The sequence below is a fragment of the Myotis lucifugus genome, unplaced genomic scaffold (genome assembly GCF_000147115.1).
Source record: "Myotis lucifugus unplaced genomic scaffold, Myoluc2.0 scaffold_49, whole genome shotgun sequence".
NCBI lineage: Eukaryota > Metazoa > Chordata > Mammalia > Chiroptera > Vespertilionidae > Myotis > Myotis lucifugus.
Window position 1 is genome coordinate 1,931,691 of NW_005871097.1, and position 26,312 is coordinate 1,958,002.

The 26,312-nt window shown below is 39.2% G+C and overlaps 1 protein-coding gene and 1 pseudogene across 1 annotated transcript in view; both read right to left on the bottom strand.

Moving 5' to 3' along the window:
* CDKL5 (cyclin dependent kinase like 5) overlaps positions 1-26,312 on the bottom strand; it is a 157,925-nt gene that overhangs the window by 60,563 nt on the left and 71,050 nt on the right. The gene's annotated exons all lie outside the window — the stretch shown is intronic.
* Positions 14,771-15,911, bottom strand: LOC102429185 (annotated as a pseudogene).

Here is a 26,312-nt window from a genome sequence, read left to right on the forward strand (position 1 = left end):
TTGCACTCTAAACTCAGAGTCCTACGTGCATTTTAAAAATTTCATCCTAAGTGTTAAAACCTTACCTGATTTTATAAAAGGTCTTGCTTGGTTCAAAATTGTCCACTGATATGACTACAAATTCAATTTCAAAACTAGCACATTTATACCATCTCGAATAAAGAAATTCATTAGTTTTTCCCCCTGGCGTCTCATACATAGAATTTACTGTATAAAACAGTTGTGCAAAAGGGGGGAGGGGTCATCCTGGACGGTTTGGCTCAGTGGATGGGGCATTCGCCTGTGAACTGAAGGGTCCTGAGTTTGATTCCGGTCAAGGGCACATGCCTGGGTTGCAGGCTCAATCCCCAATGAGGGTGTGCAGGAGGCAGCTGATCAATGATTCTCTCTCATCATTGATGTTTCTGTCTCTCTCTCCCTTCCTCTCTGAAATCAATAAAATATATTTTAAAAAAAATTTTAAGAAGGGGGGGGTCAAATAAAGTAAAATAATTATTTTATTTATACTTTCAGTACCATGGAAATCCTCTCTCTCACACACACACACACACACACACACACACACACACACACACACTATGGTTTCTATATTCACTTAAAGATTGAAGCCAAATAGACAGCTTTCTACATAAAATCAATTCAATGTTTGATGAAAAACACATGTAATTAACAGCAAAAGATGTTGGAAAGAATTTAATATTTCACTTTGATTCAAACTGCTTATGAAAAACTAGAGGCCCGGTGCACAAAATTCGTGCATGGGTAGGGTCCCTAGGCCTGGCTGGCGATTAGGGCCGATCTGTGGGGCGACCGGCAGGGTGATCGAGGGGCCCCCGCTGGTACCCGCCTTGGCTGGCCTGGCACCACCCGCTCACCGGCCCCGGCCCCCGCCACCGCCGCCCACTTGCCAGCCGGCCCCACCCCTCGCTGCCACCGCTGGTCACCTCCCTCTGCGGGGCAACTGGCAGGGCAATCATGGGGACCCTGCTGGCACCCACCTTGGCCTGCCTGGAGCCTGCAGGCTGGGCGCAGCTCCTGCATTGACTGTCTGCCCCCTGGTGGTCATTGCGTGTCATAGAGACCTGTCGTTCCACCATTCAGTCGATTTGCATATTAGGCTTTTATTATATAGGATATACAAACTCATTACAGAAAATATAAAATAACATGAAGGGTATATGAAGAATAAGAAGTATCTATAATAATAAAAACATAATATGCTAATTAGACCGGACATCCTTCTGAACCACCTTCTGGATGAAGCCGGGGCTGCAAGGGAAGCCCAGGTCCTGGGTGCCAGAGGGAAGCCAGTGCCGGCAGCCTGGGGAAGGAAGGCCTACTCTTGCATGAATTTCGTGCATCAGGTTTCTAGTAAGAGTATAAAAGGAGTATAAAGAAAAAATTTTAAAAAAACTATTTATATAACCTTTGTTAACATTTTGGTTTATCTTCTTCCAATAAATTTTTCTCAAATTGGAATAGTATTATTGTATGTTGTGTTACATGATGCTTTTATTTCACTTAAAATTGTATAAGATATATTTATCAGTCATTAAATAATTTTTAAAACCATGGTCTATAATGGGTGGTTCTTTAACCAGTCCACCAATGAACATACTTCAACATCTGCATCTTTATTTCCATAAAGTAAATTCTGTAAGTGATATAACTGGGTCAAAGGGTATAAAACAATATCTGGAGGGGCTATAATATTTCTCAAGCTCTCCACCTATAAAAATCATGCCTCAATCACTAAACAACCATACTGGACACAGAGAGTTATAACCAAAACTCACTCCTGTCACTGACTGTCTGAAGCTCCTGAATGTTTGGTTTATTCCCAGAATAAATTGTCCTTTCTTAAGATGTTGACAAACTAATCAGTATTAACAATGGTAAAATTTATTGTTATTTAAAATACACTTACATAACTTGATTTGATTATTGCTTCTGAACAGTGAATTCTCTAAACTGATCATACACTGTTTAAGGAAGTAGGAGGAATCATTGTTTTAAATATTTTGCTGTATAATTTGAAATATCTAACAGGCATTTTAAAACAGAATAGAAAAAGATATTGATTTTATTTTATTCTACTATTCATGGATTAAACCAATGCAAAGGTTGTACTCAACAATTCATTATCTAATTACTCTGAGGAGGCCTTTCATTGAGAGGAATTCTTTATTTGTTCATCCAAATAGCAGGAATACATTTTGATAACTGAAGTATTTTTAAATATTTCAATCTATGGTTTGAATGAAAATATCCCAACTGTCTAAGTACTTTTACATGCCCATAATTTTCCCCAAGATCATACATCTAAGAAGTAACAGAACCATATCTATATATGTTTTTATTGTTGAAAAGGATATATTCTGAAACACACACACACACACACACACACACACACACACGAGAGCATGGAGCCAAAAAAGGAAGATGTAGGAAGTTGGATCTTACAAAGACAAAATCCTATAGAAAACAAATGCCTCCAAGCTAAGTCAGTAATAAAATGCCTATGTAACATAATCTATTTTCTCATTTATTTCCATTAGAACATCAAATCCCTTCTATCCCTCTGGGCTAAATCTGCTCTCCACAAATCTTTATTGTGATGTAAAATGAAAGTAAGAGTGTAAGATATTTAAACAGAAAGCCTGACCATTTCCTCATCTTACCCCTCTGAACTGGGTGCTGTCTCCCGGTCACCATATCTCATGAATACTAGCCAGAAATTTAGGATCACTCTTTTTAAAATATATATATATATATATTGATTTCAGAGATAGGAAGGGAGAGGTAGAGAGAGATAGAAACATCAATGATGAGAGAGAATCACTGATCGATCGGCTGCCTCCTGCACGCCCCACACTGGGATCGAACCCACAACCCGGGCATGTGCCCCTGACTAAATCGAACCTAGGACCCTTCAGTCCGCAGGCTGATGCTCTATCCACAGAGCCAAACCAGCTAGTGTTTGGGTCACTCTTAACATCTTACACACCAAATCCATTAAGTCTATCACAAAGAGCTGTTGATTTTGCCTCCTAAATCTCTTTCAATTTGGCCCACTGTTCTCTACCCAAACACTACCAACTGTAGTTAGAGCCCTTGGCATTCCCACCTGAAGTACTGTCTGGCCTCTTAGCCCTTCCAATTAACTGATTTCAGTGCCCCACCTTTCCCCTTAAAACTCTCCCCAAACTCCCCTGCCCTAAGGATTACACCAAAGCCCCTTCATGTGGCCAGCGAGGTCTGTCCAGGAAACACTGCAATGCTCTGCAGCCTCCTCTCCCCAGGTCTCCCTTGCTTGCTGAGCCCACACCCTTCTTGCCAAAGGGCCTGTTCCCTTTTCTCCTAAAAGCTTTGCCCTTCCATGCTCCACTCAACCCTACATTACCCCTCAGGTCTTGGCTCAATCCTCACTTCCTGAAGAGAGCCTTCCCACAGTCCCGAGTCTAGGTCTGAATCCCCATATGCTCTCTTAGCAAACACCTCTTCTTTATAACTTTTATTAAAACGACACCTTTACATATGTATATGGCCACTTGATAAAGGTCTGAATCTACTACTGGACTGCAAGCAAGTGGGTAAGAAATAAATGTATGACTGGTCCAAAGTGTGCTGAGCGAGAGAAATCCAGGGCAAATGTCTCACTGTTCTGCATCACCAAACAAACCCACACACCCAGAAAGCCTTTGTAAGTACTTCTAATATGGTCCAGTATAACTATAACTGTTAGTGGATCAATATCAACCTGAAGAGACAGACACTGGCTAAAAATGTCAAAGGATATAACTATGATGAACTGAGAAAACTAGTATATAGAGAACTGTACACTTAAAATGGGTACATCTTACTGTATATAAGAAGTTACATTCTTGTATGTAAACTATACCTCAATAAAGATAATTTAAAATGAATCATTTAAAAATAATTAACCTCAGAATTATAGACTAACACAAATTTACCAACCTATCTTAATATTATAGATTAGGTAATTAATAAAATATTTAAAAATAAAATGTAGTTATCACAATGAAAAATGAGGCATCCAAAGAACAATTTTCACCAACCCTCTCTGGAAGAGCCAATAGTAACTTTTTTTCAACAGAGACAGGTAAACTTAAAAATAAATATACTTGATTTTCATGTAACCCACACCTTTGGACATTATGTACAGATGCTCTCAAACCACCCCTCAGACTGTGGTATGTCAGCAAATGAATGGATATTTTGAAGAGTACATGGTAATGATGCCTGCCAGACAGCATTTCAGTTTAGTAATATTAACCATCATGTCTGTACTGTAGTTATTGTGCAATTGTGTCACAACTTTATTTCACTTTGCCCTTATTTTATAACAATGAGTAGACAATGATAAAATGAAAATTTCCCTTCTAGTGATCAAGTAATTGAGACAAAATAGCATTAGCTAGGCATGCCAAATGCAGGCAATCAACAACCTCAATCAGACAATCATTGGACTTAAAATGTATTCAATAGTGAACAAATACAAAATTTAAATGTAAACACTGGAAATACATCCTCAAACACTAACTCAAAGACGTGCCAATAAAATGTAATAATTTTAGCTTTTAAATTTTCTATAACTAATTTAACATTGCTTTTTAACAAAGAACGTATTTAAACAGGCATGGATGATAAATCAATTTAACTTAAAAAAGATATGTGCTTAAGATAAAGGACACAGTGGGTAAGTGCTCATAGAAATTTAAGAACCAATGGTATAAACCCATATAATTTTATTAACCAATGTCACTCTAATAAATTTAATTTAAAAAGAAGAGCCAATGGTAGAAAAATACAAATTAATGGATGATTTTAAGAGAAATTATACAATATTCTCTAATAAAACATGGCAAAATTTTTCTATTCAACACTTTATAAGTAATGGAACCAATTATTAGATTATACTACCAAGTACAAAGAATATGTATGTAAATGAAACTTGATTCCACATTTTAAATGAATTAAAAAATTAAACATTTTCACTGTAAAAAACAAGGTAAAGGGCAGCATGAATCTTTTCTGTACAGAAGAACTTGGCTACATTATAATGCCTCACAATAAGCTGCTAAAGTAGGATTTAAGTCTAATGGCATGAATAATATTTATATAAGGACTGTGAATCATGTCCTCCTAGTTATTCTACTACCCGTATTTGAATAAAAAAGTATCTAAAGCAACAGAAAATATCACAAGTGTACAAAGAAATGTGATATATAATAAAAATAATCTGGTTAAATTTTCTATTAAGCCCTAAATAACTGAACAAAAAAAATCAGGAATTTCTAACAAAACCATTATTTCCTAGTTTCAGAAACAAATTAAAAATCTGGTTATTAAAAGACTATACTACGGAAACTGACTATTGAGGAACCAAGATGGCGGCACAGGTATACACCTGTACTTGCTGCCTCTCACAACCACATCAAAATTACAACTAAAAGACAGAACAACTATCATCCAGAATCACAGGAAAGCTGGCTGAGTGGAAGTACTACAACCAGAGAGGTAAAAAAAGCACATTGAGACTGTTAGGAGGTATGGAGGCGCGGAACGAGCTGGCAGCCGGGTGCACTGCTTTTTTAATCGGGAGGGAGATATAAGCTCCCACTTGCTCGGAACTCCAGTTCCAGGCAAGACTCTGGGGACCCAGACACATATGGGGAGAAACTGGACTGTCTGGCATCAGGGAAGGAACGAGAGGGCGGCTTTCTTTCAGACAGAGGTGCTCGCAGCGGTCATTGTTCCTGCACTGGGACCTCTCCGATGCAGGGCTGACTGGCAGCCATTACTGCTTGCTCCACCCTGGTGATTCCGAGACCCCCACCCCACCCAATTTACAACCCCACCCAAGCTGTGCTGGGCGGCTTTTGCATATGAATGGCCTGTCCTTTCTCAGCCTAAAACCTATAACAGGCAGCAGCTGGGTCAGGGAGCCCCAAAGCTATCAAAAGAAGACCCAAGGCTGGCAGCAGCAGCCTGCCTTGCTTCACAGCTGGGCCTCGTCTGGCACTTCCAAACCTGATACAAAGAGGAAGAATCTGCAGATCTCTCTGTAGCTCCTGCTGGGTGGCCCCAGGCAGTGGCTGACTTTGCACCTCCTTGGAGATCCAAGAGCCAGTGTCCCCAATGGTCAGTGTGAGATCATACCACATTACAACTCTTCACATCTATAAGTGATACACTCAAAGGGCAGAATCAGTGAGCACCAAAGCCCCACTGAAGCAAGTCTTGCCCCATAAGGGTGTCTCCTGCACAGCAGCTCTTCTATTGTAGACACAGCTGGTCCTCACAGCCAATAGGCCTGGAGGTCAATTCCTCCCAGTGATACCAACAGCAATCAAGGCTTAACTACAACAAGACTGTGCACACAGCCCACAAAGGGCTTCACCAAGAGTGTCCACCTCAGGTGACTGGGGAGGCTGAGCCACTGGGCCCTATAGGACACCAATCACACAAGGCCACTCTATCAACTCAATGAGACTTAGCAGCTACCCAGTACATAGAAACAGACACAGGGAAGCAGCCAAAATGCGGAGACAAAGAAACACGTCACAAATGAAATAAATGGAAGAAAGCAAAATACTGGATACAGAGTTCAAAACCACAGTTATAAGGTTACTCAAGAATCTTCTAGAAACCTCTGAGGAACTTAGTGATACCTTCAAGGATCTTACTGAGAATGCAAAAAAAAAAAAAAATGGAAAAGGACCAGTCAGAAATTAAGCATACACTGACTGAAATAAAGAATAATATACATAGATTCAACAGTCGACTAGAGGATCCCAAGAATCAAGTCAAAGATTTGAAATACGAAGAAGCAAAAAACACCCAACTGGAAGAGCAAAAAGAACAAAAAAATCCAAAAATATGAAGATAGTGTAAGGAGCCTCTGGGACAACTTCAAGCATACCAACATCCGAATTATGGGGGTGCCAGAAGAAGAGAGAGAGAGCAAGATATTGAAAACCTATTTGAAGAAATGGTAGAAAACTTCCCTTACCTGGTGAAAGAAATAGACTTACAAGTCCAGGAAGTGCAGAGAACCCAAAAAAAGAGAAATCCAAAGAGGACCACACCAAGACACATCATAATTAAAATGCCAAGGGCTAAAGACAAATAGAGAAACTTAAAAGCAGCAAGAGAAAAACAGTTAGTTACCTACAAGGGAGTACCCATACAACTATCAGCTGATTTCTCAACAGAAACTATGCAGGCCAGAAGGGAGTGGAAAGGAATATTCAAAGTGAGGAACAGCAAGAACCTACAACCAAGATTACTCTACCCAGCAAAGCTATCATTTAGAATTGAAGGTCAGATAAAGAGCTTCACAGACAAGAACAAGCTAAAGGAGTTCATCACCACCAAACCAGTATTATATGAAATGCTGAAGGGTATTCTTTAAGAAGAGGAAGAAGAAGAAAAAGGTAAAGATAAAAAATTATGAACAAAGTGACAACAAATACATACCTATCAACAAGTGAATCTAAAAATCAAATGAATAAAAAAATCTGATGAAAAGAATAGACTGGTGAATGTAATAGAATCAGGGGCATGGAAAGGGAGTGGACTGACAATTCTCAGGGGGAAGGGAGTGTGGGAGGTGCAGGAAGAGATTGGACAAAGATCTTACACCTATGGACGAGGACAGTGGGGGGGGGGGGGCGGGCAAGGGCCTGGGGTGGAGTGGAAACCGGGAGGAGGGGAGCTATGGGGGGGGAAAAAAGAAGGGACATCTGTAATAATCTGAACAATAAAGATTAAAAAAACAAAAAACAAAAAAACTTCCATCTTAGAAAAAAAAGACTATACTCCAGTTTAAAATATAAGATATGTTCATTTTTCATATTCCTGTTGCCAGATCTATGTGCTTTTATAATAAAACAAAATGCTTCTGCAATTACATTAAATTTTGCAATACCTTTTAGAAACCTAGAAGCACTTCTTTCAGACACAATCTTGATTTCAAACAAATAACAATAAAGCAAAGTGAAGCTCAAACACATCCACAAGAAGGGTAAGAACTTCAGATTTAGAGCCAAGCTGCCTGGATTTGAATTCTGGCTCTACCACCTACTAGTTGAGTGATCTTAGGCAAGTTACTTACCTTCTCAGTGCCTCAATCAACTTTTCTGAAAATTGAGCCTAATAATATCATTCATTCCTGAGGTTGCTATTAGGACTGAATGAAAAGTTACAAGTCAAATGCTTAGAACAGAGCATGAGCTAAATGTTATTACCCTTATTACTACCATCAGGGAGACAGCTCAACAGGTTCTACTTATGGGCATTCCTAAATCACCAAAGCAAGTTTCCAGAGGATTTCACAGAGCATGGGATTTGTCCCTGAGGGGCTTCCCCTGCCCCTGGGGAGAACTAACAGTCCTTACTAGTAAAAAGCCCACACTCACAGAAGCAGTTGAGTTGAACTTCCTGAACAATAAGGTAATGTCAAAGAGAGCTGATGGTTCTCTAAGACTGGAGAATCCTTCACCACTGAGAGAATCAGGGGACTGCAACTTCTCCATGACGTAGATGGGTGTCCAGAACTTTGGACAGTGGTGGTTCTTTAAGAGATTCTTCCAGTCTGATCATTAAGCTCCACAGCCTAGAGAGCTGGGCCAGGGAAATAACAACCACTGGAGGGCAGCTCCTGGCAAAGGTTTAATGGTAACCTGAGTAACAAGCAACAGTAACCATAGTAACAACAAAGGATTTGATGACTACACCCTTACCCCATTTGCCTGGTACCTCATAAACCCAATGAGGCTTATACCAGTCAATGGGAGGCAAGGGAACCCCAATAATACCACAAGCCAGGTATAGTGGAACTGGATTTAGTTTTATTTCTAAAATAAAGAACTGTGTTTTCTATTTGAGTGTCATGGGGCAAATTAAAATCTCTTTTCCAGGTCTTTGACATCTAAAAAACTGTGAGGTCTTTGAAAGTAAGGAATATGTCTCAGTCATATCTATAGTTCCCCAGGTTCAACTACAGTGCCTGATACATGGTATATTTGAAGGAGGAACTGGTCCTATAGAATAAAGAGCTAATATGCTAAATAGACCAGATGGCGAAACGACCTTCCAGAATGACCTTCTGGAACGACCTTCCAGAACGACCAGTGGGCAGGAGGCGGGGCCACGAGGCAAAGGCCTACTCTTGCACGAATTTCATGCATCGAGCCTCTAGTGTTATTATAATATAAATTAGAGTCCCAGTGCATGGATTTGTGCACCAGTGGAGTCCCTCGGCCTGGCCTGTGGGGATCGGGCCAAAACCAGCTCTCCGACATCCCCCGAGGGGTCCCAGATTGCGAGAGGACGGTTGTCGGGTGACACACCCTGGAACCTGGCTCCCTCCTCTCTGGTTCTGGGTGCGTCACCCGAGAACTGCAGCTGCCAAGTCACTGCAGCTTGGCAGCTCCTGCACTGAGCATCTGCCCCCTGGTGGTCATTGTGCATCATAGCTACCAGTTGGACGGTCAAACGGTCACTTAGGCATATATATATATGGTTGTTTATAGAATTTTCACACACACATGGAGACTTCCAGTTTTGGTAAAGATAGAGTAGCACCATTCCTGCCAGATCCTTCCTCTTAAAACTGAAAATCCCTATATATAACACACAAATAAGAATAGGAAGACAGAGTGGATAGGAAGAAGATGACTGCCTAGGGACATTGGGACTTGAGGAAGGCTATGGCAGTGAATTCCTAGGTTTCCTCATGTATTCCTGATAGGATACTACAGAAGCCTCCAACCTAGAACTGACAAGAGACAAGTATATAAAAGTGCCAAGAAAAGGCTGTCCTCACAGTCAAAAGACCAGGAAAAGGATGGGCTAACAACAGAAAACCTTTTAGGCGACACTCACCCTACTCCAGGCAAACATCAATGGAAATACTGCACCACCATCCCACTGGGGTTTCAGTGTGGCTAAGTGGGTAGACACACACACACTCTCTCTCTCTGAGGAAGTAGGTAGCAGCTCCAACTCCCCCACCACGTGCTAGCCCTGTTAGTGGGGCTGAGCAGGAAGCTAATCTTCTATCTCCTGCCTGGCAGAAGCGGGCAGTGCACCCATTCCCAGCCTGTGATGTTGGCAGGTCTAGTCAGGGAGCAGTACTGTGGCCCCTCGGCCAGGGTATGTGTCTGCAGGATGGAGCAGAGGCAACAGACAATTTGAATCATTGGTTCACTTTTGCTGGGAAGGTGTCAGCAGGGCCAAGTGAGGAGCTGAACGTCCACACCACCCATCTACCAGGAGGCAGTGGGAGAAAGAGCAAAACTGCGGAAGTGCTGTCTGGGGTCCAAGCAGGAGGCTAAACATACACATGCTACCTGGCCCTCTACAAGGAGACTGCCTATTAAACAAAAAAGTCTCGTAATATCTAAAATGACCAAGATAAAATAAAAAATCACTCCTCATACCAAGGGCCACGAAAGCCACAAATTAAATGAGAAAAGACAAGGGACATTAACACCAAGACTAGTCAGATGTTGGAATTATCTGACAAGGGTTTTAAAACAACCCTAATAAAGCTACTTCAACAAGCAACCCAGAAACACCCAGAAACACAGACAAAATAGCTCCAACAATAGCCTGCTCTCTTGAGCTGAAAGACCAGGAAAGGAGCAGTGTAACTAGATGAAAAACTTTTAGACAATAACCATTCTACTCCAGCCAAATGAAACAATGCAAATCGTGACTCCACTCATACCAGTAAAGGCAGAGTAGGGAGTATGTCCAAAGTCCTGCCAGGGTAGTTTCAGTGAGGCCACTGGAGAGCAGTAACAAGGCACTCATGCCCCTCCTAGCCAGGGTGGTCAGCAGAGGCCAAGTGGGGAACCGAACTCCAACCTACACCAGTAACAAGGAGCTGCTCCTCAGTGGGTGTCAAGAGAGGTGGAGTGAGGAAACTGAATTATCATCTCCATTTGGCACAGCCCTCCCTTATCAGAGCAGTGTCAAAGAAGATTAAATAAGATCCAAAGTCAAATGACATTAATATCCAAATGTCTAGGTTTCTATAGAAAATCACATCATATGAATAACCAGGAAAAAGTCAACATGAATGAGGAAAGACTATCAAGAGAGGCTAATACAGAGATGTCAAAATTATCTGACAAGGATTTCAAAGCAGCCATTATACCAAAAGGAAGTCTCAAAGGAAATTTTAATTTCAATTTACAATAGCTAAGATTTGGAAACAGCCTAAGTGCCCATCAGCAGATGAGTGGCTTAAAAAACTGTGGTACATCTATACAATGGAATACTACGCTGCTATAAAAAGGAAGGAACTCCTACCATTTGCAACAGCATGAATGGTCCTGGAGAGTATTATGCTAAGCAAAATAAGTCAGTCAGAGAAAGATAAATATCACATGATCTCACTCATTTGTGGAATATAATGAACAATATAAACTGATGAACAAAAACAGATCCAGAGACAGAGAAGCATTGATCAGACCGTCAACCTCAGAGGGAAGGTAGGGGAGTGTGGGGGTAAGGAGGAGAGATCAACCAAAGGACTTGTATGCATGCATATAAGCATAACCAATGGACACAGACAGGGGGTGAGGGCATGAGTGGGGGATGGGGGGTAAGGCGGGGTTAAGGACACATATACATATGTAATACCTTAATCAATAAAAAAGAAAGAAAAACTTAATGAAGATACATTATACCAAAATATGTGGAATGCAGCTAAAGCAGCACTGAAAGACATTTATAGCACTAAATGCATACATTAGAGAAGAGGGGAAAGGTCTCAAATCAATAATCTAAATCAAACAGGAAAACAAATGAGAAAATCAATGAAGCAAAAGCTTGTTCTGCAAAAAAAGATTGACAAAATTGATAACCTCTAGAAAGACTAATAAAGCTGAAGAGAGGACAAAAATCATTACTATCAGGAAGGAATAAAACAGGTGAAATCCCTTCAATCCTGTAGCCAATAAAAGAATAAGGAAATACTACAAACTTTACACTCATAAATTTGACAACTTAGAAGAGATGGGCCAATTCCTTGAAAACAACTATCCAGATTTAACCAAGATGAAATAAACAACTTAAATAGTCATATAATTATTAAGTAAATGGAATTTGCAATTTAAAAGTTTCCAATAAAAGAAGGATTCAGGTTCAGATGGGTTCACTGGAGAATTCAGTAGCTTAATGTGAAATGTTAAATTAGTATTTCTCTTTGTACAAAACTGCTTATGTAGCTCTCGTGCAACAACAAAGTAGTAAACTCAGGATTTCACCAATCATCTGTGAAGAGCTTTAAAAAAGACAGCACAAAAAACATAAACTACAGACTGATATCTCTCATGAACTCAGGCACAAAAATTCTCAACAAATTATTAGCAAATCAAATCCAGTGATGTATAAAAAGGAACTATATATCATGCCCACATTGGATTTATTCCAGATATGCAAAGCTGATTCAACATCTGAAAATTATATCAACAAGGTAAAGAAGGAAAATCATATGATCATCAATTGATACAGTAAAATAATTGGACAAAATTCATCATTTGTGATTTTAGAACTCTCTGGCAACCAAGGAATAGAAGGGAATTTCCTCAACTTGCATGAGAATAAATAATTATCTCAAGATAAAAATTTTAAAGACAATAAAGCAAGCAACATGAGAAAATGAATGTGAAACAGGAAGTGAGGGTAGCAGTGTCCAATCTGATTCCAAAGTTTCAGAAATTTTGTAGTGTCCCAAAGAAACACACCTCCCAGTAGTATAATTGTGATTATTCTCACAAAAGGGCTTGTGAGGATATCTGAAAGACTTCATTAAACCAAGAGACTAGGTTTTCTAAATGAGACTGTTTAAACTGTCAGAGCAGGATGCTGTGGATTGGCAGGTTTAATGTTTAAGTTGTTCCCATCTTCTCTTTCCCACAGTGTCCTGTGGAGTGGGAGGAAGCTTCTGACAAAGAGTAGATCAATTAAAAGAGGAAAAAAAGAAGCTACTTTTTCTTTTTGCAAATCTGAAAGTAGTGGGTATATCTGTGACCCTGCTATGTATAATTAAAGATGCCAATACTAAAACCTTCTGTAATATAGTATCACAATTCCATTTCTACAAATCTGATTCTAGTGTATTTTGCTTAGATTATGACGTACCAAGGAAGAGTTCAAAAGATGTGGGTTGCTCTCTTAAAACTTAATTGGATAAAGAACACTCTCTAGAATATATGATGGACTAGGTCTACACCACCTGCAATAAAGCTGAACATGACAGTAGCTTAATGTGAAATGTTAAATTAGTATTCCTCATTGTACAAAACTGCTTATGTAGCTCTTGTGCAATAACAAAGTATAAAGCTCAGGATTTTCACCAATCATCTGTGAAAAGCTTTTAAAAAAAGACATTTGAAGAAATGGTTAGATTTTTTTAGTGCATATTTCAAACAATTAGCTACATGGTAATACTCAAACCTCTTTCAATCTATCTTGCATTCCAAATAAAATCTTATTACAAACATAAAAAATGTTGATCACTCCCAAACACAAACTACTAAATTCCTAATAGAGTACAAGTTCTGAAATACAGTTTATTAAGTAGGATAAAGCCAAGACCTACCAGTCACTGCAAAATTCATGTAAAAGCATTTAATAGTACAGCTCTAAGTATTTCTTTTAAGGTTCTCACATTAATGAACGCTGTTTACCGTACTAAATTCTATCATTCAAGCATCAATGATTACATTTCAGAAAAAGAAATCATTCGTGATTTAGAAATATAGAAATATAGAAAAAGTCATAATGAACAGAACCAGTATCCACAATAGGAAACACTGTGGGGGGAGGGAAGAGTTAGGAAAAGAAAGTACTTTATTTTCCCAGTAGGAATTATGTAACAGAAACATTATTTGGGCTCACACCACAAAATCCATGAGAAAGGCTCAAATGTGAACACCGTGTGTACATTTTTAAAAATCTATGTGCATGAGTTTATACTGCATCTGTTTGCACTAATATGTGACAAATATCTATCACTTTCATATACATTGAACCATTCTAGGGGAGCATGGGAGAGAAAAAGGCATTACTTATGCATCACCTAGTCCAGGTTTTATTTAGAATGTAAATTCTTTGAGTCAACCACTTTAAATACCAACAGGAACCTTTGTTAATCACTCTCTCCACCCTCCCATTCCAGGCACCCCAGAAGAACCCTGGGAGTCTAATGGCTTTATGTCTGCTAAGCCTGGCAACTGAGCTTGTTGAGCACCACCTCCACTGGAACAAAAGTGTACTTTCTACTGCACCTTCCTTTTCTTTAACAATTGAGCAGAATCAAGCATGTGTCTAGATCTCTAGGTCGTTACACTGTTGCTGGCATGACTGCTGGCTCTGCAGAATGGCCACTGGTCTACAGTGGCTACCAGTAATGACCAGTACCTAGGTGTTTTTTTTTAAGAATTCTGCTTCTCGCCTGGCCAGCATGGCTCAGTGGTTGAGCATCAACCTATGAACCAGGAGGTCACGGTTGGTTCAATTCCTGGTCAGGGCACATGCCAGGGTTGATAGCTTGATCCCCAATCAGGGACATGCAGGAGGCAGCCAATCAATGAATCAATGGTTCTTTCTCATCATTGATGTTTCTCTCTCTCTCTCTCTCTCTCTCTCTCTCTCTCTCTCTCTCCCTCCCTCCCCCTTCCTCTTTGAAATCAATAAAAATATTTTTTTCATGAGAGAAATAAAAAGGCTGTGCACCTGAGTTAGAGATGGTGCTTCCTGCGTTCATCATTCAATCTTGCTATGATTAGCACATATTTTGCTCACTTATTTGATTGTTGTAATTGTGGTAAGAAGAACTGTTTCTGTCCCCAGAAAGCAGCTTGTCCCTCAGAGTGGACGTGGCAGAGAAAGGAAGAGTTAATGAGGAGCCATTGAAGGGGATTGGCTGACCATAAGTATTGTGGTAAGACTCACTCTCCAGCTCTTTCACAGAGAATAGTTTGATGTTCAAGTCAAGAGACATCAAGGACACCACCAGCATGAAAAACACAAAGATGCTTTTCTCTGTGGGGTAAGAGAGGAAGCAGTCCCCCTGATGAAAACAAGGGTGCCATCTGCAAGTGTAAATCACATTCACACTGAACCCATAGATCAGCAGGAAGGCCACCTCGAAGACAGACTTAAAGAAGATACTAATAGCATAGGTTCACAGCAGGCCCCCTCTCATTTTCACTTTGCCGTGTTCTTCAGTGTCATATTTGAACTTTTATTCTTAATCCTCACCCAAGAATATGTTTTCATTGATTTTTAAAGAGAGAGGGAGGGAGGGAGGAGGGAGGGAAACATCAAACTGTTGCCTCCTGTATGCCCCCTGACTAGGGATTGAATCTGCAACTTAGGTATGTGCCCTGACCGGGAATTGAACCCACAACCCTTTGGTGTACAGGATGATGCTCCAACCAACTGAGCCACACAGCCAGGGCCATACTTAAACTTCTTGATTTCCTTTTCCTGCAAGTGAATTTCCACACTGACACCTTCAGTTGGGGCAACGTTGAGTTCCTCCTCTTTCTTATTCAACTTCTCTTCTTTTCAATCACCAGGTAACATTCACTAGGTACAAGAGTGTGGGGACAGACACAAATATGATCTGCAAGACCCAGAAGCACACATGAGTGATTGGGAAGGACTTATCATAGACATAGTCACAACAAGGCTGTGAATTTACAACGAAAGGTAAAATCCTCACCATCCCAGGCTGACTCAATCATTGTCCTCAGTAGCAAGACTCAGAAAATGAAAATAACTGAGAGCCACACTTTCCCTCTAGCAGTGGAGTAATCTTGAACCCTGTCTAGGAGTTGGCCTAAGGCACTCCAGTCACTCATGTTGCCTGTTTGCTGTTCTATCACTTAAAAGAAGTAAAGTAGGCACGCCAGTGACTGCCCTCCTTAGAGGTTGAAGTAAAATGAAAAAGTTCAAGCACTCAAAACTCTCAGTTTATAAGTATGCTATTTTTAGTATTCTTCTTCATTCTTCCCCCTAATGAAAGACAATTGCTGATACCTGATAAAAGCTTATGTGGATTCATTTTCATATTTGGTGAGTAAATACTCTTAAATAAGGATGTACATATATTGATGATGGCACATTACGGGAACAAAACAGACACATCTACAAGTCTCCTTCAGAGTACTGAAAAAAAAATTTCCAAAGATAAAGACTCAAACACAGAAACTGAATTAAACAACTCACATGCATATACTGATTCATCTTCAGATGTATTAGAGCCATCATCTCCCAAATAGATACTGATATTCATTCAAGCATTATTTATTCAGAGCCTACCTAGGTGCCAGATTCTATATGGGGCACTGATTCCTACTGGTGAGTAAAATAGAATTCCTGTGGAACTCATGATCAACTGGGGGAAACATAATTAAAAATGCAATATTTCATTAAATCTAAGGTACATTTGATAAAATAAACCATTACTTTACTTACTATTAAAAAAGCAATCAAAGCATCCAGTGTAACATGTGCCCCAATTTCAGAAACGTGGGGGGAAATATACATCTTAGAATCAATGAAAAAGGCTAACTGAGTAAGTAAATATACAATTGCAAATTTAAATAGGTCCCAAGAAGGAAACAAATAGGCACCAACAAGAGATCAATACAAGGAAACCAAGACCAGTCTGTATAGAGTCAGGCAAAGAATGTAAAATTGTTGCATGTGAAGGAAGCAGCACAGGCAAAAATCTGAAGAGGGAAGAAATCATTGTATTCAAGGAGCTGAAAGGTAGGCAGCACAGTTACAGGTAGTTAGGCAGAAGTAGTAGACTGGTCCCAGAGGGGGCTACCTCAGGCACCCACTTGGTAGCAGCAGAGAAGCCCAGAGGCAGAAGGCCAGAGTGCACTGCAAGGCTGGGGCAGGATTGAGGCCACAGAGCAATTACTAATGGCAGCTTGGGAGCTCCAGGGGACAAGATGCGATTGAGGGATGTACAGAGCAGTGCAGGGATGAGGGTTCTATGCTAATGTGCAGCCAGTGAGTTTTGGTGGTGACAAAAAGTAAAAGAGGATGTCAAGAATCATGGGACTTGTCCTGAGAGTCTCTGAAATAGGCGATCAATACTGTTGCTGTGGTCCTGAACAAAGGATCATTTTGCAAGGGTAGCTGCCATTCTCCTTAGCAAGAAGAAGCAAGATCAGAAGAAAAAAAGAGAAGTTGCTGCTCCCTTTTTATCTGAGAATTGGAAGTCAGGTCCCTACCAACAGGAGCCTTAAATTAAATACATATTTACTGAATGTGGACCATTATCTTTAGTTGCATTGTTAGCACATGGAAGCTTTATGGTTAAGATTAAAATATTAATATGCTATGTTCATTCTTGTGGGTTTCTTGTAGGATATTACTAAAATATATCTAGAGCTTTTTAAAAAAAAATTCAGTAGGAGCAACACTGATACAACCCACCAACCTATTAAGGGTGGGTAGAACCTAGCACAACACATAACTGGGCCACTACTGAAGACCTTCTCTTCTTTCTCTATTTTGTTCCAACAGCCCTATTTCTTTATAAGAAACATTTCTAAGCAAAAGCCTAGGGAAAGCTTTCTGCCTCAAATTCAGATTATGCTAGACAAATGTATCTTACCTTAAAGTGGACTGCAGCTAATTGATTATTACATGGCAAAAAAAAAAAATTACTTTCAACCAAACCCTTTCAATATAGCACCAACTCATCACCTTTTAAAACAAGTTTTATTTAATACACTAAGATATTCATAATACTTAATATTTTAGTTCTCCCTCTTCAAAATAATCTTTAATTCCCAAAGATATTCATTTTAAGCAATTAGAAAAATTAAAACAGGAAAATATTAAAATAAACATAACATGGATTTGCCAACTAATAAGCAAAATTAAATACCATGAAGCTAATTTGTTTCTTGTTCTACTGGCTGTTCCTTATAGCAGATACAGTGAGAAAAGTAAAACTTAAAATGAAACATCAAAAGGGGCAAGGTTAATGTAATTTAAATTGTCTCCATCTCCCAAGGTTGGTTACAACTGTTCTCCAAGGATAAGAACTGAAGTCTCTCCAACTGCAATTTTTTAGTAAGTAATCAAATTATAAAACTTCAAAGTATACATAGTCTTTCTTTGCTTTAATAACCCAGCTGAGCCAAATTGCCCTCTATCACACAGATTCTGAAAGTAATATTATTAAGCTAAAGTCACCAAGATTTATAGTTGATAATTAGTATATTCTTCAAGGTTAATTGAAAATAAACCAATGGCACGCAAGACTTCGAATTTATTCTCATTAGTTTTTCAAATTTAAACAGTGTTTAGTCTCCAGAGATTTCAAAGTGCCTTAGAAAATTGAGTTACTTCTTCAAAAATATGTGGGCAAAATACCAAGTGAAGGGTAAAGAAAATAACCCACAAAACTTCTTTAGCATGGTTTATAGACGGTATCTGATAAAACAAAAAGTGCTGGGGTGGGGTGAGAAAATCAATAATTCTAGTTAATTTAGGATAGTTATTAGCATTTTATAGAACTACATGAAGTTTCTAAGTTTTTCATATATTTTGTTCTGAAAAACTTCTTACTAAGCACTTTGAAAATACACAGATCTGAGATTCAAAGGAATGAAAATAACTGAGAATGAGTCATCTCAGTTAAGCAAATGGTTCATGGGAAACTTAAAAGCCTCTTGCTGAACAGTATTTTTAAACTGGACAAGATAGTCCCAATTTTAAAGTATAAATATAGCCCTGGCTGGTTTTCTCAGTGGTTAGAGAGTCAGCCTGTGGACTGAGGGTCACAGGTTCGATTCCCAGTCAAGGGCACATACCTTGGTTGCAGGTTCCCCAGCCATGGTCGGGGTGTGTGTGGGAGGCAACCAATCAACATGTCTCTCTCGTTGATGTTTTTCTCTCTCCACCCTCCCTTCCATTCTCTCTAGAAATAAATAGAAAAAATATCCTCGGGTGATGATTAAAAAAATAAATAAATAATAAAGTATAAATGTAAAACTTCAGGTTTCAGCTCCAACACGTAAAGTGCTTACTAGTACATATTGTCACTCCGGTCATTTCAACAACAAAACACCCCAAATAAACTAAAACTCAACAACTTTTCCTAGGCTTATCAGAGAATTGAGAATATAGGGCAAACTGAACTCCTGAAATCTGGAGAGAGGCAAATATAGAGACTCACATCCAAGATCAGCTTACCTGGAGCACAAGGTGCTTGAGCAGTGATGGCGAACCTTTTGAGCTCGGCGTGTCAGCATTTTGAAAAACCCTAACTTAACTCTGGTGCCGTGTCACATACAGAAATTTTTTGATATTTGCAACCATAGTAAAACAAAGACTTATATTTTTGATATTTATTTTATATATTTAAATGCCATTTAACAAAGAAAAATTTAAAAAAATGAGTTCGCGTGTCACCTCTGACACGCGTGTCATAGGTTCGCCATCACTGTGCTAGAGTAATCACCAGTAAGAAAATTTAAATGGTAATTTTGACAAAGCCTTGTGAGTAAGAACTCCTGGGGGCCCAATCTTAGAAGGGCCTCCACACAACTGTGGCTTTACCTCCAGGAAACTCACTAGGTTCTGACTATAAAGATCCAAGAATTATCTCCTCCACTTTTGGGTGAGAGGAAAAGAAAAGTAACAGTTTTGAAATGCACCCAGGGTGAAGATCTAATGAAAAATATTCTCCCTTTTGGGTAAGGGAAAGGGGAAAGTAACCATTTTGAAATATGCTCAAGGGAAAAGTAACAGTTTTGAAATAAGCCCAGAATGTTATCCATAACAAAGGCCAACACTCCAAGGTAAAATTTACCAGAGCCTTATACTATCCTGGGAAAGGGGAAATTAGCCAATTATAGCCCCATATAGCCTTCTTGTTTCACCTAAAAGCAAGAGGGGGGGGGGCTAAGAAATAAAGGTTGCATCCCAGTACTCAGGCCCACCAAAAGACTAAGATTTGGTCCGAAGATTACAGAATACTTCTCCTTCCCCACACTCTAACACCACGTCACCAGGGTCCTAGTACAATAACAGCGGATTACAAGTGAAAGAATTGCAAGAAATAAACTTTATTTAAAAAGAAGTTCTTAAGGAAACCCAAAGACAATAGGGGGTAAAATAAAGAAAAGCATAGACACTAGAAGAAACTGAAGCCTCTGGCACCTAACCTACAACAAACATTAAATATAACCTAGCTCCTAGCCAAATTAATATAAAACTGTATACTAAAGCACGATTTACCTCAGGTCCTATTAGCCAGTATATCCTATCTGGCTTATAAAAGGAAAACATTAAAAAACATGGTAAAAGGCAAGAAACAACACGGGGTGAAAAGACAAAGCAAGCATCAGAACCAGACTCAGGTATGGCACAGATCTGGGGATTATCAGGAATAATTTCAGATAAGAAGATTAAAATAACTAGGATTACTATACTAAGAGCTCTAATGGAAAAAGCAGACAACATACAAGAACATATGGGTAATGTAAGCATATACAACTCTAATGAGAAATTAAAAGAAAATGCTAGAAATCAAAAGAACTATAACAAGAAAATGAATAATACCTTTAATGGATTCATCAGTAGATTGGACATAGCCAAGAAAAGAATCAGTAAACTTAAAGATATGTCAATAGAAATTCCCAAACTAAAATGAAAAGAGAAAAAAATAATTTTAAAAAGCAGCACAGAATATCCAAGATCTGTGGAACAATTACAAAAGGTGTAACTGGAATATCAGAAGGAGAAGAATGAGACCAAAGAGAAGAAACAATGAACAATGAGAAATTAAAATTGAAAACACAATACCATTTATATTATCACTAGAAGTAAAGAAGTACGTAGGTATAAATCTAACAAAATATTTGCAAGATCTATATTCTAAAAAACTACATAAATCTTGATAGAAATCAAAGATCTAAATAAATGGAGAGATATTCTATGTTTATGGATCGGAAGACTCAATATTATTATGTCAACTCTTCTCAACTTGATCTATAAATTCAATGTGATCCTAAGCTATTTTGTGGATATCAAGAAACTGATATTAAAGATAATATGAAAAGGCATTTTTCTTTATTACTGACATGAGTTTGTTCCTAAACAGAATTTAATGGAGAATTTATTTTAAAAATGGGAAATAAGGTTTCACAGTATCATTTCAACTACAATCTTTTCTCAAATTTATCTCTCCCAAACTATATTTTAAGCTTCCTGACAAATAAAAACATGGTTTTGTATTTGTTCATTTATACATGCTAGCCTATATTCCTCAAAAATAGGAATTACATCTTACTGATTTTTGCAGAGCCACTGCCTAGCAGAGCACCTGATATTTTGTAGGCACGCAATAGATTTTTCTTAAACAGATATTTGAATTTTATTTTATAACTAGAGGCCTAGTGCACAAATTTGTACATGGGTGGGGTCCCTAGGCCTGGTTGGCAATCAGGCCTATCGGGGCCGTCTCACCCAGTCCTGATCGGGGCCAGGCCAGCCAGGGCCGGCCGGACCGGGGCAGGGACTGGGGGAGGTTGGCTGTGGGAGCGCACTGACCACCAGGGGCAGCTCCTGCATTGAACGTCTGCCCCTGGTGGTCAGTGCATGTCACAGCGACTGGTTGACTGGTCGTTCTGGTCGTTCGGTCATAACAGTTGCTTAGGCTTTTATATATATAGATATATAGATAGATGCCATGCCTAGAACACAATACTATTAAATGTAAGAGGTAGAAAACAATTTTTACTTGGTGTTAAAAATTAAAATGCTTTAACTTATTAAATAAATCTTTAAATTAAGAAGTAGTAAAGCTCAGAAGCATTGTACAGCTTCTAATAGTATTTCAGGGTTAGGTTACTTTTTTGTAGAAAAAGATCACTGTGTACTATGTTCCAGTCACTGATTTTAACAATTCATAGACGTTCCCACTATATGGGCATTTGTTGATAAGTTCCTTTTCTTATATTACCAGTGAATAAAGGTGGACAGAAGTAGGTTTACAGTTGTGAGTATGTGAGACACAGAGTTCTTGTATTATTATTTATGAATTATTGTATTATTTCCCATACCAACAACTGTAAACCTACTTTTGCCCACCCCTTATATATTTCAGGCCTGTATAGAAAAATGATTCATACTCATTTTTGCTCCTAGAGCTTTGAAAAAAAAAGTCATATTGAAAAGCCAGTATGGTGAAGGCCTGGGGGGGGGGGCGAGGTGGAGGGAGTCAATGGGGGGGGAAAGGGGGTGGGCATCTATAATACTTTCAACAATAAAGATTTTTTTTAAAAAAACTAATATAAATCTCTTAAGCACACACATTACCAGAAACTAATGAAATGACTCATCTTAAGAAGATGTAGAAAAAAATGTTCTCTTCTTTGAATTATGTTTTTATGATTAGCAGAAAAGGGGACTTTAAAGTCCATCTAGTACCCCAGCCAACTCATCCTCTAGCCAGTGGTTCTCAACCTTCTGGCCCTTTAACTACAGTTCCTCATGTTGTGAGCCAACCATAAAATTATTTTCGTTGCTACTTCATAACTGTAATGTTGCTACTGTTATGAATCGTCATGTAAATATCTGATATGCAGGATGGTCTTAGGCGACCCCTGTGAAAGGGTTGTTGGACCGCCAAAGGGGTCGCGACCCACAGGTTGAGAACCGCTGCTCTAGACTGAGTGGTGGGTGGGGATATAATCATTTAGGGACTGAGAACTGATTTACTATAAGAAGGGTGATTGAGGTAAAGTATTCTGTGTAGACAATGCATACAGAGCTAATCCTGGCTAGTTCTAATATGACCATTCCCTTATGCCACTTACTAAAAAACAAACTACAACAAAACAAATCCAGATTAGGATGATGAGGATAAAGGCAACCAGGAAACCTGCAAAAACCCAAAATTCTTCTAGTTCCCTAAAGAAATCACTCTCCTGGAAATTGACAAATAAGCCATTATTTTTTTTTACTGATAATCAGACAACAGAAACACAGGTGGTTTTTCCTATATCAACAGACTTGCAGAATTGAAATTATAAAATATTATAATTCAAAAAAGGACAATTTTGGTGAGTCTTTTGTAATGTCCCAGAAACTATTCTGCAATTAACTGGAATGGCAACAAAAACCAGGTCAAGAGAGGAAACTACATAGAAATATGGTTCTATATGAGTGCCTATGTAAGAGGTAATGGAAGATGTTTTCCCCCATGAATGATTCCTACTATCGCTGTTCCTGATCTGAAGTACAGTTTTATATTGGCATCTCATTAATCTCTGTAACATGCAATAAATTAATGCCATTTAGGAGAGAGTAATTACTTAAAAATGATTATGACAAAATAATCAGTACTGGATTCTTTCCAGCTTCTGACAACCTTTATGAAAAACCCCAAGCCCCTCTTTCATTTTCTTCAAATGTTAAAAATTTTACACACGAAAAGCAAAAATCACACTTTCTTGTTATTTAAATAGGATGAAATAATATAATCAATCCAATGTATTCAGTTTCTCATTGTTGACTCTCCCTAAGCTTTGTTTTAAAAACTCAATTCACATGTAAAAACTAAAACTCAAAGAAAAACATTAGTCTTATTTACTGTAGGAAAAAAAAGTAAAAATTTATTTTTAGTATAAAATAACTGTGGTTTGATATGGCAGACTATAAATAATCTGTTAAATTGATGATGGTTAAAAAAAAATGATGATGGTTCACTGAATTTTCCTCAAATATCTTCTTAAAATAATTTGCTTTAGCCCTGGCCGGTTTGTCTCAGTGATTAGAGCGTCAGCCCCCAGACTGAAGTGTCTCGGGTTCAATTCCAATCAAGGGCACATAACTCGGTTGCAGGCTCGATCCCCAGCCCCGGTCAGACACATCCAGGAGATAACCAGTTGATGTGTCTCTCTCACATTGAGGTTTCTCTCTCTCTGACTCTCCCCCTCCCTTCCACTTTCTCTAAAAATCAATGGGAAAAATATCCTTTGGTGAGGATTAACAACAACAACAACAAATAGCTTGCTTAAAAAAAAAAATTAACCAAATCATCATTTAGCTTTTTGGCGGAAAAGCAAAATTAATCTGAAAAAGAAAAAAAAGGAATCACTAATTCAAAATGTATAATGCTAACTAAGAACAAAGCCTTATAGCAAAAGACAAACTGTGAATATTAAGTAATAGCAAACAGACAAAGAATCCTTTTTAGTACAGGGAGGTAAGGATATTTCTAACTAGTGAATATTTCATCAAATCTACTCTTCTTCCTACTCTTAATCTCAGTCTCTCAAATCTCAAATGTGGAAAATGGCACAATCCAGATTTTATCCATGTTTTCTCTCCTTAACCTCTTTTAATTTGACATTCGATGTACCATTTCACTCAAAGAGGCCATTAATAAATGGCATTGTTAATCTTTATCATCACAGATCTTTTTTATGGATTTTTACAGTTGGTGAATGCCATTTTAAAAAACCTTCCTTCCTTGCTTTCAAGAGGTCAGCCTCTCTCTCCTTTCAGTGTGACCATTTGAAACATGCCCTTCCCTCTGCTTTGCACTCCCTCTTGGAAGGTTCATATCATTTCACAGTTCCAGCTCATGCTCAAGTTAGCCCATTTCTGGAGTCAGATCAAAGCCACTTTATAAACTGTGTAATCTTGGCCCTGTTACATAACCTCTCTATGACTCAGTTTCCTCTCTTGCAAAATGGAAATAAGAGGACTGTTGTGGGATTAAATGTAAAATATCTAGTAGAGTGCCTAGCACATGGTAAATGTTCAATATGTGGTATTTAGTAATATCAGGTTTGGTATTCTGGTGCCATTTTATCCTTTATTATGAAAGCCAAACTCATTATTTCTCCCCCTAAACTTATACACCCTTTATAAGTTTTTCAGTCAGATACATGATACCAATGCTTTTCCAGTTTGCCACAAGTCCTTGGGATCATCTTTAATCCCTCCACAGGGACCTGCTACTCTGCAACAGCTCTTTACAGTGTCCTTAATTTTTGGTTCTATAATTTAAGTCAACTTTATTATTAATTGAATACTTATAGGCTGTACCCTAATACTGGATAGTTCATGGCTTTGTATAACTTGCTATCTCAAGAGCATATGGCATCTACTGCTTCACAACAAACAGAAACTTCTCATAAGTCAACCCAAGCCACAGGAAAGGAACTACATGAACCAGTACTTCCCTGTCCTAGGCTCAGCATCACCCTCCAACCTCTACTTGGCTGCACAACCCTCTTGCCTCTAATATCATCTCCCTATTTCAACACCATTCTATTCTCCCTACTTTGTAATGAGGACAACCTCTTTGGACTTCTGCAAAGAAAAAGTGCACTGTAAAACATGTCTCCCCTCTCACAGGCACTTCAAAGCAGACATGCAAATTTTAAAAAATCAGCAACATATATCTGCAGGGAAGGTCCAAACTAGAATGTCTTCCAAATGCCAGTAGTCATAAAGTGCCATAAATAGCTGAACAGTCATTGCTAAGAGTTTTCATATACATGTCAATGTGTATACTATACTAATAGTAGAGGAATATGCAAATTGTCCAGGACACTGTCACAGTAACGACCACCAGGCTGCCTGGAGCAACAAGGCCGGCATGGGGTTTAGTGAGGGATGACCAAATGACTGAACAGCAGGCTGCATGGGGTGACCAGGCCAGCAGGGGGGTTAGTGAGGGACAACCAAACAACTGAACAGCAGGCTGCATGGGGCAATCAGGCCGGCGGGGAAGCAGTGAGGGGCAACCAGGCTGCTGGGGGGGGTGCAGTTGGGGGCGACCAGGCCGGCAGGTGGGGCAGTTGGGCACAACCAGGTCAGCAGGGGGGGCAGTAAGCAGCGACCAGGCTGGTAGGGGGGGCAGTTGGACGTGACCAGGTTGGCAGAGGGGCAGTAAAGGGCGACCAGGCCAGCAGGGGGGGCAGCTGGGGGTGACCGGGCTGGCAGGGGGGGCAGTTAGGGGCAATCAGGCAGGCAGGCAGGTGAGCAGTTAGGAGCCAGCGGTCTAAACTGGCAGTTGGACATCCCCTGAGGGGTCCCTGATTGGAGAGGGTGCAGGCTGGGCTGAGGAGACCCCCCCCCCCATACATGAATTTCGTGCACTGGGCCTCTAGTATAATAAACAGAAACTGTCAAAAAGAGAGTATCGTTATATTCTTTTAATATATTTTTATTGATTTCAGAGGGAGAGAAAGAAACATCAATGATGAAAGAGA